Consider the following 17,855-nt stretch of genomic DNA (forward strand, 5'->3'; position numbering starts at 1 on the left):
GAAGACAGTCTTCTTTGGAATATGTAGGCAAAAGAGTGGCAGTGTCAGTAGAAAGCCAAATTTTAATTAAGTCAAAGACGTTTTAAAAAGTTGAAGAAAGATACTAAATATTTAATAAGGTTGTTGGCAACAAAATGGGGAACATCAAGGAGCAAAAAATAAGGTGCTAATTTAAAGTTCAGTGGGGGAGGGTTACTAAATAACTTAGCTTAAACCATCCAATACCTAGATGTTTCAGTGTTTCAATCATTTAGTTGAATGCATAGAATTCAAGATACTTCCATATCACACTGAATTTATTCTCTATGCAATATGCTAAGGAGTAAGTTAAAACATGTTTAGAACCATGAGGTAGTGCCTTTCTAAATTAGTCCCTGATGGACTAGAAAAGTTTATTTTTGAAGTTGTCATATGTATAATTAGGAAAAAGTCATGATGATGTGATTTTCTTTTTATTTTTAAGAAACCCTTTATTTTTAAGTTAAGATCAAAATAAAATAAATTATAAAAGAGTAAGCATAAAGTTAAATATATGTTTTTTGCCATTCAAAATTTGCTTAAAAATTTCCTTCATATGTGCTAAAATTTTTAGACTTTAGGGTTATGGATTTGCTTTACACCCTTTTGAATATAGTACCAGTCAACCCACAGCACTGTTTTGATCCTTAGTATTGTAACAGAATAAAATAAATATAATTTATATGTTTATGTTCATTAGTCTGTTACATCATTTAAAGTTGAGAATTCAATTAAGAACACTCTCAGAATGATTTAATTGGAGCTAGGTTTTTTAGTTTGCATTTTCTTGAAAAATCAGATCATTTCTGAATATATATCAAACAACATCATTTTATATGATATTTTTCAAGTACATATTTCAAGTAAACACCCCTCTGTGGTAATATAAACTGTCATAAATCATATTTCTGAAAGTTACATGCACAATACATCATTAAATATGGGCACACAAATAAGTAAAGTGCACGGTTTATTTATGTAATTATTCAGGAAATTCAACATTGGTTTCTAGTGCAATAAAAAAAAAAGGATGTTGCCAGAGGATATAAAGCACACTGCTCCATCAGAAGCATTGCTTTAATCTGGAAACAGCTATAATTTAAGAACTGGAGGTTGAGTCTCATCATACATCTGCTTGTTAATATCATTTCCCTACTGCTATTTGTTTACAGACTTTGTTTTGATTTGGAGAATTACAATGTCCATAACAGAGCTTCTTAATCCTTTATTCTTATTTTTATTTTGTTCTAAACTGTACCAACAATGAATTGTGGCATTCTATATTATAACTATACCTGCCATTAGAAAGTGAAAAATGAGCCAGGGAATTGGAAGTTGGATTTTTTTCCCCCTGATTGATTCAAACACAGACTATATCAGATAAAATTAGAAAAAAATACAGCATTTAAGGTTTTATTATGATAAATTACTGATTGAGAAGTCCTTAATAATGCATAAACAATATTTTTTTCATGAAACAGCATAGTTATCCCTTCTATGTCTTAGTAAAAACGCAAAGCATTCACTGAAAATTGATTCAATTACTCTTTGGATAAGTTTGTAACTAGAACTTAGAAACCACATCAGAAGCTGCTATTACTTCTATATTTAATTGCTATAGTGTGCACTTGTTGATGATACAGGATTTAGCTGTTTACAGGTATCAATTTTTTATGTAATTTTCATAGGGACTCTGTCCAAGGCAGACACTTGTTCAGAGCTTGGACAAAGACATTATTTCAGTATTTTTCCATAGAAATATATATATATATTTTAAAGATTTTATTTATTTATTTGAGAGAGAAGAATGAGAAATAGAAAGCACGAGAGGAAAGAGGGTCAGAGGGAGAAGCGGACTCCCTGCCGAGCAGGGAGCCCGATGTGGGACTCGATCCCAGGACTCCAGGATCATGACCTGAGCTGAAGGCAGTCGCTTAACCAACTGAGCCACCCAGGCACCCATAGAAATATATTTTATTCCATCGTATTTAAACATGTATCAGCTCTTTCTATCTTTGATTAGAAAATAATCTGGCATAGATTTAGGTTTAATTATGTTTCAAAAGTATTCAAAAGATCAGGACACATATCTCTGAAGACTATGTTTCTGTGTACATTCAAAATGAAATAGCAACACAAGTGTCAATCAATAAAGACCAAGTACGTTGGCCATTGTAAGGTTGATTTAGTGTTATATGGAATTAGGAAAAATTAATAAGCAGCAATTCCACTTAGTTACCACTAGTTCAAACTTTCAGATCAGTGATGTTTTTATTCATGTTGGAATTCCCTTTGTGATTGAATAATAAAAGCTGAAGGTATTCACATACCATTCAGTTTCTTCAAAAATATATCATTGAAGCATATTGCATATGTTAAGAGGAATTTAACATGGATCTTAGGATTGTAAAATAGTAGCAACTTGTTCCAGATGAAACTGAATTTGGCATTCTGTATTTAATAAAAGAGTAGAAACTCCTAAAAGGCAAGGGTTATGACTTAAGATTCTTTGTAGCCACCGAAGTTATTAAGACTCAATGTATGCATTTTGATTAAGAATGTCCTACCAGTGAGATTAAAAGGTTTACCACACATGAGTTCATATATTTCACCCAGTTCATACGAAGGCATGTATCATATTGTGTCAAAGTAAAGACAGATGCTCTGGAGGTTATCAGTATCCTCTTACCACTCAACAGACATAGGCAATTTGTTGGGTGTAGTTCAAGATGGAATGACATCATTGAAGTCCATTTTTTATTGTTAGTGATATTTCCCCTCTCCACTAATAAGTCAAATTCAACTAAAGCAGGGGTCCCATGTATTGTACGTGTACTGCATGAAAAGCATTCTTATTGTTTTCATTCATGAAAATTTAATTAATGTGTGCAACTGGGAGGTGGATAATGAGATTTTGGGAAAAACTCCGTGTGTGTGTGTGTGTGTGTGTGTGTGTGTGTGTGTGTGTGTGTGTGTGTAGAGACAGAGAGACAGAGAGGAGAACATTGGTCAGGCAAACAATTTATTACAATGTCAGCATGTATCATGATTAAATATATCTCTTTAACAGATTTCAGTGTTTTCTGTTCTATTTTTTTTAAACTTTTTGAGTAGTAGGAAAAATAAAATGAATTGAAAAGAAACATAACAACTTCTAAAAGCTTAAAACATTCCAAAAAGTGTGTTGCAAACCTTCTTACATAAACAAATTCTAAGAAAAAGTATACACTTTATTGAAACTACAGTTGAAAAAAATTGGTATTCTTACAAAATGCCTTTTACTTCATGTTCTCATATTTTTTTTCTTTTAAAGATTTTATTTATTTATTCATGAGAGACAGAGGGAGAGAGAGAAGGAGAGAGAGAGAGAGAGAGAGAAGCAGAGGGAGAAGCAGGCTCCCAAGGAGCAGGGAGCCTGATGCGGGACTCAATCCCAGGACCCTGGGATCACGACCCGAGCCGAAGGCAGATGCTCAACCATCTGAGCCACCCAGGCGCCTCATATTTTTTTGTAATAAGCACATTTTATACTCAAGTATACGGAGTCACTATAAAGTCCAGAAACAAATGAAATACATAGTTTTTTTATCTTATATGATTAGTTAAATGATATTAAATGGTATATTTAATGTGATATCCCTCATTAGGAATGCTTAAGACAATGTGTTATGCAAAACCACAATGGACATTGTGTATTAATGCATTTCCATTAATCTCAGAACACATATTCATGATATACTGACTCGCATAATTTGTCTCTCTGATTTCCCCATAAAATCCTGTGTTATTAGTATATCTCAGAAGTATCAAGTAGATACAATAGGTTTAAGAAATAAAATAATATTGGAGCACGTGGGTGGCTCAATTGTTAAGCATTTGCCTTCGGATCAGGTCATGATCCCAGGGTCCTGGGATCAAACCCCACATGGGGCTCCCTACTCCATGTGAAGCATACTTCTCCCTTTCCCACTCCCCCTGCTGTGTTCCCTCTCTTGCTGTGTCTCTCTCTGTCAAATAAATAAATAAAATCATTAAATAATAATAATATTATTAATCTGTATTTTCAGATTTTAGGGACACCCTAAATGCTTCAGATCATTTAACAAAGACCCTGGGTCTCATGTATATTTTCTCTATCTTTTATTTTACTGCTTATTTCAAAATTCTCTACACAGAGATACCTGAGTGGTACAGTTCATTAAGTGTCCAACTCTTGGATTCCACTCAGGTCATGACCTCAGGGTCCAGGATCAAACCCCACATCATGTTCCATGTACAACATGGTGTGTGCTTGAGATTCTTTCTCTCTCTCTGCCCCTCTTCCTTGTGCTGTCTCTCTCTCTCCAAAATAAACAAATAAAATATTTTTAAAAATTCTTTACATAGGGGAAAAAAGATGGCAGAAGAGTAGGGGACCCTATTCCAACCAGTCCCCGGGATTGAGCTGGATATCTACCAGACCACTTTGTACATCCATGAAATCACCCTGAGATGTAAAAGATATATCTGGATCTCTACAAACAGAATATCGCAGGTGGTTGGTTTCGAGGTATGAAGCAGGGAGCCGTGATTCTTCAGGCACATATCAGAAGATAAATGGAAGAGGGAGGGAGCTGCCATAAGTGCTGACGCTGGGAAGGTGAAATAACACCAGAGCACAAAAGCCTCCAATGCTGGGGACCGGGCACAGACTCGCACCAGAAAGACTTTAGGGCAGCCTCCTGGACTGAAACTTGGAGCAGCGGGGCTGCACGTGTGAACTGGGGGTGGCTGGTGGTTTTAGAAGCACAAAGGGCAGAGAAGTGCCCCCACCTGGAAGTGAGGACTGAGAGCGCTGCTGACGGGTGTACAATGCAGGACACAGCAGATTATAGCAGCAAAGGCAGAAATGGTGATAGTGTGGCCTGGAGAGCTCATTGAAGAACAGACTGCAATCTCTCTATTCTGAGGCAGAGGGTTGGAAATGATATCTTCTGCTCTGATTCTCAGAAGAGATGCCAAAAGCCACCAGAGAAAGATATCAGAGAACAAACTCCCCCAAAAATCGGTTTTCACTGAGCTCATCCCTGGCCACAGTGGGCAGGGCAAATCTGCCCAAACAAGGTTGCGCAAGTACCACCAGAGCAGGCCCCTCCAACAGAAGACAGGCTGAGAGAAGGAGAGGCCAAAAACCCGAAGGTCCCTATAAAACAAGTGCATCTTGCTTAGGATGTGGTCAATAATTTGGACTCTGTACATTCCCTCAACCACCCTCAACAGAATGAATAGGAGGAGGAACACCCAAAACAAGAAAGACACAGAGACTGTGACTTCTGCCACAGTTTGCAAATGGATACAGATGTAACCAACATGTCAAAGATGGAATTCAGGCTACCAGTTGTGAAGACAATAGCTAGAAGGGAGAAATCGATTAATGGCAATATAGAGTCTCTAAGGGCAGAAATGAAAGCTGAACTGGCAGAACTTAAAAATGCTATCAATGAGAACCAATCTAATCTAAATACTCTAACAGCTAGGGTAACCGAGGCAGAAGAACAAATTCATGATCTAGAAGACCAATTGATAGAAAAGAAAGATAAAGAGGAAGCCACGGAAAAATAACTCAAAATCCATGAAAACAGAATGAGAGAAATAAGTGACACCATGAAAAGTTCCAATGTCAGAATTATTGGGATCCCTGAGGGGGTGGAGAGAGAGAGAGAGGACGAGAAGATATATTTGAGCAAATCATAGCTGAAAATTTGCCTAATCTGGGGAATGAAACAAACATCCATGTCCTAGAGGCAGGGAGGACCCCTCCCAAGATCAAGGAAAACAGGCCAATGCCCCGGCTTCTAATAGTAAAACTCACAAATCTTAGAACCAAGGAAACCATCCTTTTTTTTTTTTTTTAAGATTTTCTTTATTTATTCATGAGAGACAGAAGGAGAGAGAGAGAAAAGCAGGCTCCCAAGGAGCAGGAAGCCTGATGCGGGACTCGATCCCAGGACCCTGGGATCATGACCTGAGCCGAAGGCAGATGCTTAACCATCTGAGCCACCCAGGCGCCCCAAGGAAACCATCTTAAGGGCAGTTAAGGGGAAGAGATTCCTTACAAACAGAGGGAGGAACATCAGAATAATGTCAGACCTATCCACAGAGACCTGGCAAGGCAGAAAGGGCTGGCAAGATATATTCAGGGTACTAAATGAGAAGAACATGCAGCCAAGAATACTTTATCTGGCAAGGCTGTCATTTAGAATGGATGGAGAAATGCAGAGCTTCCAAGACTGGCAGAAACTGAAAGAATATGTGACTACTAAACCGGCCCTGCAAGAAATATTAAGGGGGGGTGTCGGAGCCGCTGCCGCAGAGTCCAGATCCAACCTCGCGCGCCACTGATGCCTGCGTGCCCGATGTGCACTCCCGATTCCTTTTGGTTCTAAGTCCAAAATGGCAACTCTCAAAGATCAGCTGATTCAGAATCTTCTTAAGGAAGAACATAGCCCCCAGAATAAGATTACAGTTGTTGGGGTTGGTGCTGTTGGCATGGCTTGTGCCATCAGTATCTTAGTGAAGGACGTGGCAGATGAACTTGCTCTTGTTGATGTCATGAAAGACAAACTGAAGGGAGAGATGATGGATCTCCAGCACAGCAGCATTTTCCTTAGAACACCAAAAATTGTCTCTGGCAAAGATTATAATGTGACTGCAAACTCCAAGCTGGTTATTATCACAGCTGGGGCACATCAGCAAGAGGGAGAAAGCCGTCTTAATTTGGTCCAGTGTAACGTGAGCATCTTTAAATTCATCATTCCTAATATCATAAAATATAGCCCAAACTGCAAGTTGCTTGTCATTTCCAATCCAGTGGATATCTTGACCTATGTGGCTTGGAAAATAAGTGGCTTTCCCAAAAACCGTGTTATTGGAAGTGGTTGCAATCTGGATTTAGCCTGGTTCTGTTACCTAATGGGGGAAAGACTGGGAGTTCACCCATTAAGCTGTCACGGGTGGGGTCCTTGGGGAGCATGGAGACTCCAGTGTGCCTGTATGGAGTGGAGTGAACGTTGCTGGTGTCTTTCTGAAGAATCTGCACCCTGACTTAGGCACTGATGCAGATAAGGAACAGTGGAAAGAGGTTCACAAACAGGTGGTTGACAGTGCCTATGAGGTGATCAAACTGAAAGGCTACACTTCCTGGGCCATTGGACTGTCTGTGGTAAATCTGGCCGAAAGTATAATGAAGAATCTTAGGCGGGTGCATCCAATTTCCTCCATGATAAAGGGTCTCTATGGAATTAAAGATGATGTCTTCCTTAGTGTCCCTTGCATCTTGGGAGAGGATGGAATTTCAGATGTTGTGAAGGTGACTCTGACTCCTGAGGAGGAGGCCCGTTTGAAGAAGAGTGCAGATACACTTTGGGGATCCAAAAGGAGCTGCAGTTTTAAAGTTTTCTAATGTACCACTTCACTGTCTAGACTATAGCAGGATTTTAGTTGGAGGTTGTGTATATTGTCCTTATTATCTGATCTGTTCCTCAAGTAATATTAAAATAGCCTAAGAAAAAGCGTAAGTTTCCTAAAGTTCCAAATAGGAATGGTTCACCAAACCCTGTAGCTGTATACTGATACTGGATGATACCTGTCTTTGTAGCCCTAAATTGGTTAACGTAAGTTAGCCCCACCATCTCAGAGTCTCCACTGCCAGAGCTGCAGTGGCTCTGCACACCAGATGTGTGTTTACTGTGTTTTCTGTCACTTCGGGTTCCTTCCCCCGACACCTGACATGCCTAGTCAATCTTTTCCAGTCAGTCACGTCCTGGGATCCAATGTATAAATTCAATATTGCATGTATTGTGCATAACTGTCCTAAAGGATCTTACTTTGTGTACCATGTATGTCAGAATATAGTGTACATGGCCATATAATGTAAAAAGACAATGCAACCAACTAAGTGTCATACCAACTAAAATACCAAATAAATTTTGAACGGTGACTCTTTTTTGAAAAAAAAAAAAGAAATATTAAGGGGGGTTCTATAAAAAGAGAAAGACCCCAAGAGTGATATAGAAAAGAAATTCACAGCGACAATCTATAAAAACAAGGACTTCACAGGCAACATGATGACAATAAATTCATATCTTTCAAGATTCACCCGCAATGTGAACGGCCTAAATGCTCCCAAAAATGGCACAGGATTGCAGAATGGATAAAAAGAAAGGACGCATCCATATGCTGCCTACAAGAGACGCATTTTGAGCCTAAAGATACATCCAGACTGAAAGTGAAGAGATGGATATCCATCTTCCATGGCAACGGACCTCAAAAGAAAGCTGGGGTAGCAATTCTTATATCACACAAATTAGATTTTAAGCTAAAGACTGAAGTTGGATACACAGAAAGATAATATATCATTCTGAAAAGGTTTATCCAACAAGAAGATCTAACAATTTTAAATATCTATGTTCCCAATATGGGAGCAGCCATCTACATAAGCCAACTATTAACCAAAATAGTAATATTGATAATAATGCATTATTGTAGGAGACCACAGTACTCCACTCTCAGCAATAGACAGATCAGCTAAGCAGAAAATCAACAAAGAAACAAGAGCTTTGAATGACAGACTGGAGCAGATGGACCTCATATATATATACAGAACATTCCACCCTAAAACAACAGAATACTCATTCTTCTCAAGTGCACACGGAACTTTCTCCAGAATAGACCACATGGTGGGTCACAAATCAGGTCTCAACCAATAACAAAAGACTGATATTATTCCCTGCATATTCTCAGACCACAGTGCTTTAAAACTGGAACTCAATCACAAGAAAAAATTTGGCAGAAATTCAAACACTTGGAAGCTAAAGACCACTCTGCTCAAGAATGTTTGGGTCAACCAGGAAATCAGAGAAGAACTTAAACAATTCATGGAAATCAATGAGAATGAAAACACATCGGTCCAAAACCTGTGGGATACTGCAAAGGCAGTCCTAAGGGGGAAATACATAGCCATCCAAGTCTCACTCAAAAAAACAGAAAAATCCTGAACTCACCAACTAACTTTACACCTTAAAGAACTGGAGAGAAAGCAACAAATGATGCCTAAGCCATGCATTAGAAGAGAAATAAATAAGATTAGAGCAGAGATCAATGAATTAGAAACCAGAAACACATTGAATCAGATCAACGAAACTAGAAGCTGGTTCTTTGAAAGAATTAATAAGATCGATAAACCACCGGCCAGGCTTATCCAAAAGAAAAGAGAAAGGACACAAATTAATAAAGTTATGAATGAAAGGGGAGAGATCACGACTAACACCAAGGAAATAGAAACAATTATTTTAGAAATTATTATCAACTACTATATGCCAATAAGTTAAGCAACCTGGACGAAATGGATGCCTTCCTGGAAACCTATAAACTGCCAAGACTGAAACAGGAAGAAATTGACGCCAATAACCAGTAACAAGATTGAAGCAGTGATCCAAAACTTCCCAAAAAACAAGAGTCCAGGGCCTGATGGATTCCCTGGGGAATTCTACCAAACATTCAAAGAAGAAATAATACCTATTCTACTGAAGCTGTTTCTATTTTCAAAAAAATAGAAACAGAAGGAAAACTTCCAGACTCATTCTATGAGGCCAGCATTACCTTAATCCCCAAACCAGGCAAAGACCCCCCCCTCAAAAAGTAGAATTTCAGACCGATATCCCTGAAGAATATGGATTCCAAAATTCTCAAGAAAATCCTAGCTAGTAGGATCTAACAGTACATTAAACAGATCATCCACCACGACCAAGTGGGATTTAACGCCAGGATGCAAGGGTGGTTCAACATTCGCAAATCAATCAATCCGATAGAACACATTAATAAGAGAAGGGAGAACTGTATGGTCCTCTCGATGCAGAAAAAACATTTGACAAAATACAACATCCTTTCCTGATTAAAACTCTTCAGAGTATAAGTATAGAGGGAACATTCCTGAAGTTCATAAGATCCATCTAGGAAAAACCCACAGCGAATATCATCCTCAATGGGGAAAAGCTGAGAGGTTTTCCCTTAAGATCAGGAACAGGAAAAGGATGCCCATTCTCACCACTATTGTTCAACATAGTACTAGAAGTCCTAGCAACAGTAATCAGACAACAAAAATAAATAAAACTTATTCAAATTTACAAAGAAGAAGTCAAATTCTCTCTTTTCACAGATGATGTGATACTTTATGTGGAAAACCCAAAAGACTCCACCCCCAAATTACTTGAACTCATACAACAATTTAGTAATGTGGCAGGATACAATATCAATACACAGAAATCAGTTGCTTTCTTATACACTAACAACGCAACTGTAGAAAGAGAAATTAGAGAAATGATTCCATTTACAATAGCACCAAAAACCATAAGATACCTTGGAATAAACCTAAGCAAAGTGGTAAAGGATCTATACTGTAGGAACTACAGAACACTCAAGAAAGAAATTGAAGAAGACACAAAAAGATGGAAAAATATTCCATGCTCATGGATCGGAAGAATAAACATTGTTAAATTGTTTATGCTACCCAGAGCAATCTATATCTTCAGTGCCATCCTGATCAAAATTCCAATGACATTTTTCAAAGTGCTGGAACAAACAATCCTAAAATTTGTATGGAATCAGAAAAGACCCCGAATCTCCAAGGAAATGTTGAAGAAGAAAAACAAAGCTGGGGCCATCATGTTGCCTGATTTTTAGCTATATTACACAGCAGTGATCACCAAGACAGCATGGTACTGGCACAAAAACAGACATATAGACCAATGGAACAGAATAGAGAGCCCAGATATGGACCCCCAACTTTATGGTCAAATAATCTTTGACAAAGCAGGAAAAAACATGCAATGGAAAAAAGACAGTCTCTTCAGTAAATGGTGATGGGAAAATTGGACAGCCATATACAGAAGAATGAAACTGGACCATTCTCTTACACCCTACACAAAGACAATCTCAAAATGGAGGAAAGACCTCAATGTGAGACAGGAATCCATCAAAATCCGTGAGGAGAACATAGGCAGTTACCTTTTTGACATTGGCCACAGCACATTCTTTCAAGATACATCTCCAAAAGCTAGTGAAACAAAAGCAAAAATGAACTTTTGGGACTTCATCAAGATAAAAAACTTCTGCACAGCAAAGGAAACAGTCAACAAAACAAAGAGGCAACCCATGGAATGGGAGAAGATTTTTGCAAATGACACTACAGACAAAGGGCTGATATCCAAGATCTATAAAGATCTTCTCAAACTCAACACCCAAAAAACAAATAATCAAGTCAGAAAATGGGCAGAAGACATGAACAGACACTTCTCCAAAGAAGACATACAAATGGCTAACCGACACATGAAAAAATGTTCATCATCATTAGCCATCAGGGAAATTCCAATCAAAACCACATTGAGATACCACCTTACACCAGTTAGAATGTCAAAAATTTACAAGGCAAGCAACAACAAATGTCGGAGTGGTTATGGAGAAAGGGGAACCCTCTTACACTGTTAGTGTGAATGGAAGTTGGTACAGCCACTTTGGAAAACAATGTGGAGGTTCCTCAAGACATTAAAAATAGAGCTACCCTATGACCCAGACATTGTACTCCTGGGTATTTACCCCAAAGACACAGATGTAGAGAAAAGAAGGGCCAAATGCACCCCAATGTTCATAGCAGCAATGTCCACAATAACCAAACTGTGGAAAGAGCTGAGATGCCCTCCAACAGATGAATGGGTAAAGAAGATGTGGTCCATACATACAATGGAATATTACTCAGCCATCATTAAGGATGAATACTCAACTTTTACATCAACATGGATGGGACTGGAGAAGATTATGCTAAGTGAAATAAGTCAAGCAGAGAAAGTGAATTATCATATGGTTTCACTTATTTGTGGAACATAAGGAATAGCATGGAGGACATTAGGAGACGGAAGAGAAAAATGAAGGGGGTGAAATCAGAAGGGGAGACGAACTATGAGAAACCATGGACTCCAAGAAACAAACAGAGTTTTAGAGGGGCAGGAGGTAAGGGGATGAATTAGCCTGGTGATGGGTATTAAGGTGGGCATGTATTACATGGAGCACTGGATGTTATATGCAAACAATGAATCATGGAACACTACATCAAAAACTAATGATATAATATATGGTGATTAACATAACATAATAAAAGAAAAAAACTAATGATGTATTTTATGGTGACTAACATAACATAATAAAATTAAATTAATTTAAAAAATTCATTACATAGGGACACCTGGGTGACTCAGTCAGTTGAGCGTCTGCTTTTGGCTTGGGTAGTGATGCCAGGATCCTGGGATCGAGCCCTGAGTCAGGCTCCCTGCTCGGTGGGGAGCCTACTTCTCCCTCTCCCTCTGCCTGCCACTCTGCCTACTTGTGCTCTCTCTCTATCTCTTTGTCAAATACATAAATAAAATCTTTTAAAAAAATTATTTACAAAAATTCTATAGTACTCCTTGCTATTGACATCTGTCTTTGGGGATTTCTTTAGACTTTATATAATTGACCTCCGTGTGTATTGAAAGATGTTAGACTGGTGTCAACCATTGTGTAAATTCTTTGTAGTGTTCATAGTTTACAAATCAACCAGAAGAAAAGAACTGATAATTTATTGTGCCTGATCCCACTGCAAAAAGGCTGGTAAACTGAGACACTGAATATAGCTGGCTTAATAGTCACCAAAAAGTATAAGGGAAATATAACAGCCACATCAGTGCAATCTTCTTTCAATACGCTATGAGATAAAATTCATGGTATATTATTTTCTGTTGGCTTTTCCTTGTGCTTGCACTTGAAAGCAGGTTATGGGTTACCTGAAACAATCAAAGGAGTGACACTTTTCATCTTCCCATTATTAGTGATAAGAATATCAAGTTATAAAGATATTTTTAATTAATAGAAAATATAGATATGTATATAAATTCTTAAATGCATAGATTTTTTTATGAAGACTGACAACTTCCTGGGCAGTTCAGTCTCTAAATGTGGTCATTTGTTTTTCCCATGGCCATTAACAACTAAATAGGTTGTTTCATTTTCCTGAAGCCTTACCAGAAATCTTTGCTCTGTATTTTACTTCTAGGTCTAATCTTGTACCCTCTTGTAGAAAACCGACCTCCATGTGTCAGAGCCAAAATATAATGCAAAGACAGAGTTTGGGATAAAGAGGAACCAATGGTTTCATTGCTTTGCCTAGCAAAGGAGGCTGCCTTCAAAGGAAGGCTATGGCCTTCAAAAACTGCAAGCCCAAAGGAATGGGCTGGGGAGCTTTATATGGAAATACAGGATCTAGCCAGTTTTGATAGGAATTGTGTAAGCGCTACCAGCCTCCTTCCTCATGTCTTTAGGGTGATACTGATTTTCTGAAACAAAAGGATAAGAAGGGAGGAGGGGAGGTTTGCAGAAGAGAGGAAAAATGGTTACTTAATGTAATCCAGCTTCACTAAAGCATTAGTGCAACTTTTTATTTTTGATCAACTTTATACTTTTAAGCAGTTTCATTATAACTTCCAAATGTGACTAGATTTTACTATTTTTTTTTTCAGGCTGTTCCATGGTATGACCCTCATCTGGGTTAAGGCTGGTAGTCTCAGCAGAAATTAAGGGAAAACACTGAGATCTGGTCTGGTGGAACATCTATACTTTGTCACTACCACTCCTAACTCCTAGGGTTTTTTGTTTGGTTGGTTGGTTTTTGTTTTTTGTTTTTAATTGTTTAAGTAGGTTCCATGCCCAATGTGAGGCTTGAACTCACAACCCTCAAATCAAGAGTTGCCTGTTCCATCACTGAGCCAGCCAGGTGTCCCCAACTCCTAGTTTTCTTTCTTCAATATTATCTGAGGAGAGAAAATAAGATCTTAATGACCAACCAAACATTCTCACTTCTGAAGAAGTTACAGAAACAGTACCAAAGCCTGGCTACAATTTCCCTAGACCTCTAATTTTTTCCACTCCCCCCCCCCGAATTACATGAATAGCATTTAACTCAATTTTAGATAGATGCCTATGGAGGCAAATCATTGGCAAAGAACCTTCAGAAAAGGGCTCTGCTTTTAATTAGATATTTCAATGGATTTCTGCTTATAATTGCATATGCAAAATTTAATGATGAACACACTTGGGAATTGAAGCCCTTAATAGACGTTATGTGAGGTGATTTTTGGTACATAAAACCAGAATTTCAAAGAGGACCCACACACACCATTTAGGAGTATTAGGGGAGGGAAAGTATAAAGTAGGTTTCTACTTCAGATATCAAAGAATTTAAAGATAAAAGGTATCTGTAGGTTTGTCAAGCACTTATTGAATATCTAGTATGTCAGTCATTCAGCTACATACTGGGGATGCTTAGATGAATAAAACATGGCCTCACTTGTTTGTGATAGCTCAAGGTTAAGTGGGGACAGGGACAAATCTGTAAATAAATCACTGCATACAGTGTGGCAATTGTCATGACAAAGTGGCATTAGAAACAGCTATTGAAGCAGCTACTGGGAGCTTTGAAATTAAAAAAAAATACTGGAATTTAAAGGAATTAATATGCCAAAAATTAATAATTGCATTTTCTCTTAAATTATACAAGAATTTTCTAGGGAATGAAGCAGGAATGGGCATTTCACATAAAGGAAATCACATGTACAAACTCTACATGGGTTCAAGCAACAATGAGAAGTCCAGTGTGGTATAAGGTACATGAGGCCTGGGGACCTGTGATAGATGGTATAGCACCAAAATATGTTAAAACCAGATTGTCAATTTGCAATTTAGAAGTAATTTACAGGGAATGAGGAGTCAAAGTAGGTTTCTCTTTTCAGTAAGACATTGCTATAATCCAATTTATGTTTTAGGAAGATAATCATAGGACTTAGAGATGGAGGGGGACAGGAAAGGACATTGGCTAGAAAAAGACTTTTTTTGCAACTGGTCAAGGGTTGCCAAATTAAGCAAATGAAAATATAAGATACAAGTTGAATTGAATTTCACTTGAACAGTAGATTTTTCCATATTATAAGTATGTCCCATGCAATATTTGGGGACATACTTATACTAAAAATGATTTATTGCTTATCTGAAATTTAGATTTAACTCAATATCCTGTAATTTATCTGCTAATTCTAACACAGTCCAAGACAGAATAAGATCCTTAAGAAAGGTACTGGAAAAAGACCTTTAACAGAAATGAAAAGATAAAAAATAAATTAAAAAATAAAAGTGTTGGTGAGGATGTGGAGAAAGAACACTGGTGCACTATTGGTGGGAATGTAAATTATGGCAACTACCATGGAAAACAGTATGGAGTTTCCTTCAAAAATTAAAAATAGAACTACCCTACAACCCAGCAATTGCACTACTCGGTATTTACCCAAGAGATACAAAAATTCTGATTTGAAGAGATACATACACCCCAGTGTTTATAGCAGATTATCTGCAATAGCCAAATTTTGGAAAGAGCCCACGTGTCCATCAACTGATGAATGGATAAAGATGTGGTATAGATATATATAGATATAGATATAGATGAATATTACTCAGCTATAAGAATGAGATCTTGCCATTTGCAACCACATGGATGGACCCAGGGGGTATTACACTAAGAAAAATAAGTGGCCCCTGGGTGGCTCAGTCAGTTGAGCATCCAACTCTTGTCTTTGGCTCAGGTCATGATCTCAGGGTCATGAGATAGAGCCCCAAGTCTGGCTCTGTGTTTAGCCCAGAGTCTGCTTGAGATCCTCTCCCTCTGACCCTCCCCCCACTCGTGCTCCCTCTCTTTCTCTCTCTCTCTCAAATAAATAAATAAAATTAATCTTTAAAAAAAAGTCAGAGAAAGACAAGTACCATATGATTTTACTTATATGTGTAATCTAAACAAAACAAAAGAACAAACAAACAAAACAGAAACAGACTTAGAGAGAACAAACAGATGGCTACCAGAGGGGTAGTGGGATGGGCAAAATAGGTGAAAGGAATTAAAAGGTACAAAGTTCCACTTATTAAATAAATAAGTCATAGAGATGAAAGATACAGCATAGAGAATACAGTTGATAAGATTGTAATAATGTTATATGGTGACAGACGGTAGCTACACTTATTTTGGTGAGCATTGCATAATGTATAGAATTGTTGAATCACTATGTTGTGCACCTAAAACTAATATAACATTGTATGCCAACTACACTTAAATAATAAAAATTTAAAAAGAAAGTTACTGGAGTGCACAGATTCAAGAGATAACAAAGAGATAGAACTGGCTGGACTTAGTGACCAGTTAAATATTAGAGGTCAAGGAGAAGGAGCCCTGGTGAGTCCCAGGTTTCTAGCCCAAGAGACCTATTTAGGAATGGAATAAGTACGCTGATATAGAAACAGAATTCAGATTTGCACATGTTAGGTTTAAACTGCCAGGAAATGTCCTAAGACCTTATCTTTCTTACATTATAAGTAATAAAATACTATTCCTTTTATTAGGAGATGTGATAGGATATGTTTAGTGATGTTTCTAGAAATTCTTAGAGGAGTTTGGGGCAATGAATGGTTAGAAAGGAGCCATTTGCACAGTAAGAACATTTTTTTCCTTAGATATACTTAATTTGAATGCTTTTGAGGGAGGCAATGGAGATCATTGGCCCAACCACAGCAAAAGTATTAATGGCTTATTTTTCATGTTGTTTTATTGGTCTTACCTGGAAAATACCACCACCAACAAAACATCTGAAGAATACCGTCATTCTCAATTATTTTTAAAGTTTGTGTTCACTCATTAAATACAAAAGCTTAGGGAATAGTCTTAAAACTTCTACATCTAATGGCTTGACTTAATTTAGCCTATTTTCCCTTCCTAAGGAGACTCCCAACCTCTTCCTCTTATCCATCTTTCTCAGTTTACCCATGAGGCTTTTATGGACCCTTCCCAGAAGAAGTAGAAATTAATAGGATGCAATACAACAGGGGTATCTGAAAGACAAAACTTTGTAGATGCCAGAACCAAAATAAAAAACATTCCAACCAATTTTATTATATAATAGAAATAACTTTTAACCAGAGAATTGCTCCTAAAATTATGAATTCCCTGAATACTTCTTATTCGACAAGAATTACCATCTTGTATTTTTATTTTTTTAAATTAAGTATCTATTAAGAAAAAGCATTAGCTCAAAGCAAATGACTGACAGCACCTGGGGCTGGGATTTATCATACTTACATAGGTAAACATAAGGCTGGTCATTGGATATCACTTACCACATACTGGAGATAAGCATGTCTACTCACTTGTTATGTAGGTAATGCCAATTACATTAGATCATTAGCATTTTCAACAGGGATATGTTGGTTCATAAACCCCAGGATTAACCAAAATGCTCATATCATATAAATGGAGAGAGGATTCCATTAAGAACATACTTTTATTACAGTGGTGTTTCTTATAATGAGCTTGGGTCTTCATAAATGTCTGTGCCCTCATTTAAACAATTAGCACAGACTTAAAGTTCATCACTTGAACTTGAACATTAAAAAAAAAACACATTTATACACCACATTACTCAGATTTATTTCTGAATGTACAATACTGGGAAAGCAATTGCTGCTTATTTTTATTTAATTAACAATGAAGGATAAATGACATCAGCAAAGAAATATCAGCCAAAGGGGACCAAGTGTGTTTGTTACAGATCACCTCATTAGCTTGTTTCCAAAATATGTTCACTGGAGTGAAAAGCAATCATGTGACTAGGTGGGTGACAAACATCTGTTGTATAACTCCAATAGGGCTACTGGGAGTAAGGATAAATTGTGTTCTTTTT

The 17,855-nt window shown here is 37.5% G+C and overlaps 1 pseudogene; it reads left to right on the top strand.

Moving 5' to 3' along the window:
• Positions 1-6,432: 6,432 nt before the first annotated feature.
• Positions 6,433-7,553, top strand: LOC113931106 (annotated as a pseudogene).
• The last annotated feature ends 10,302 nt before the right edge of the window (positions 7,554-17,855 follow it).

This window comes from Zalophus californianus, chromosome X, assembly GCF_009762305.2.
Source record: "Zalophus californianus isolate mZalCal1 chromosome X, mZalCal1.pri.v2, whole genome shotgun sequence".
In the NCBI taxonomy this organism is placed as follows: domain Eukaryota; kingdom Metazoa; phylum Chordata; class Mammalia; order Carnivora; family Otariidae; genus Zalophus; species Zalophus californianus.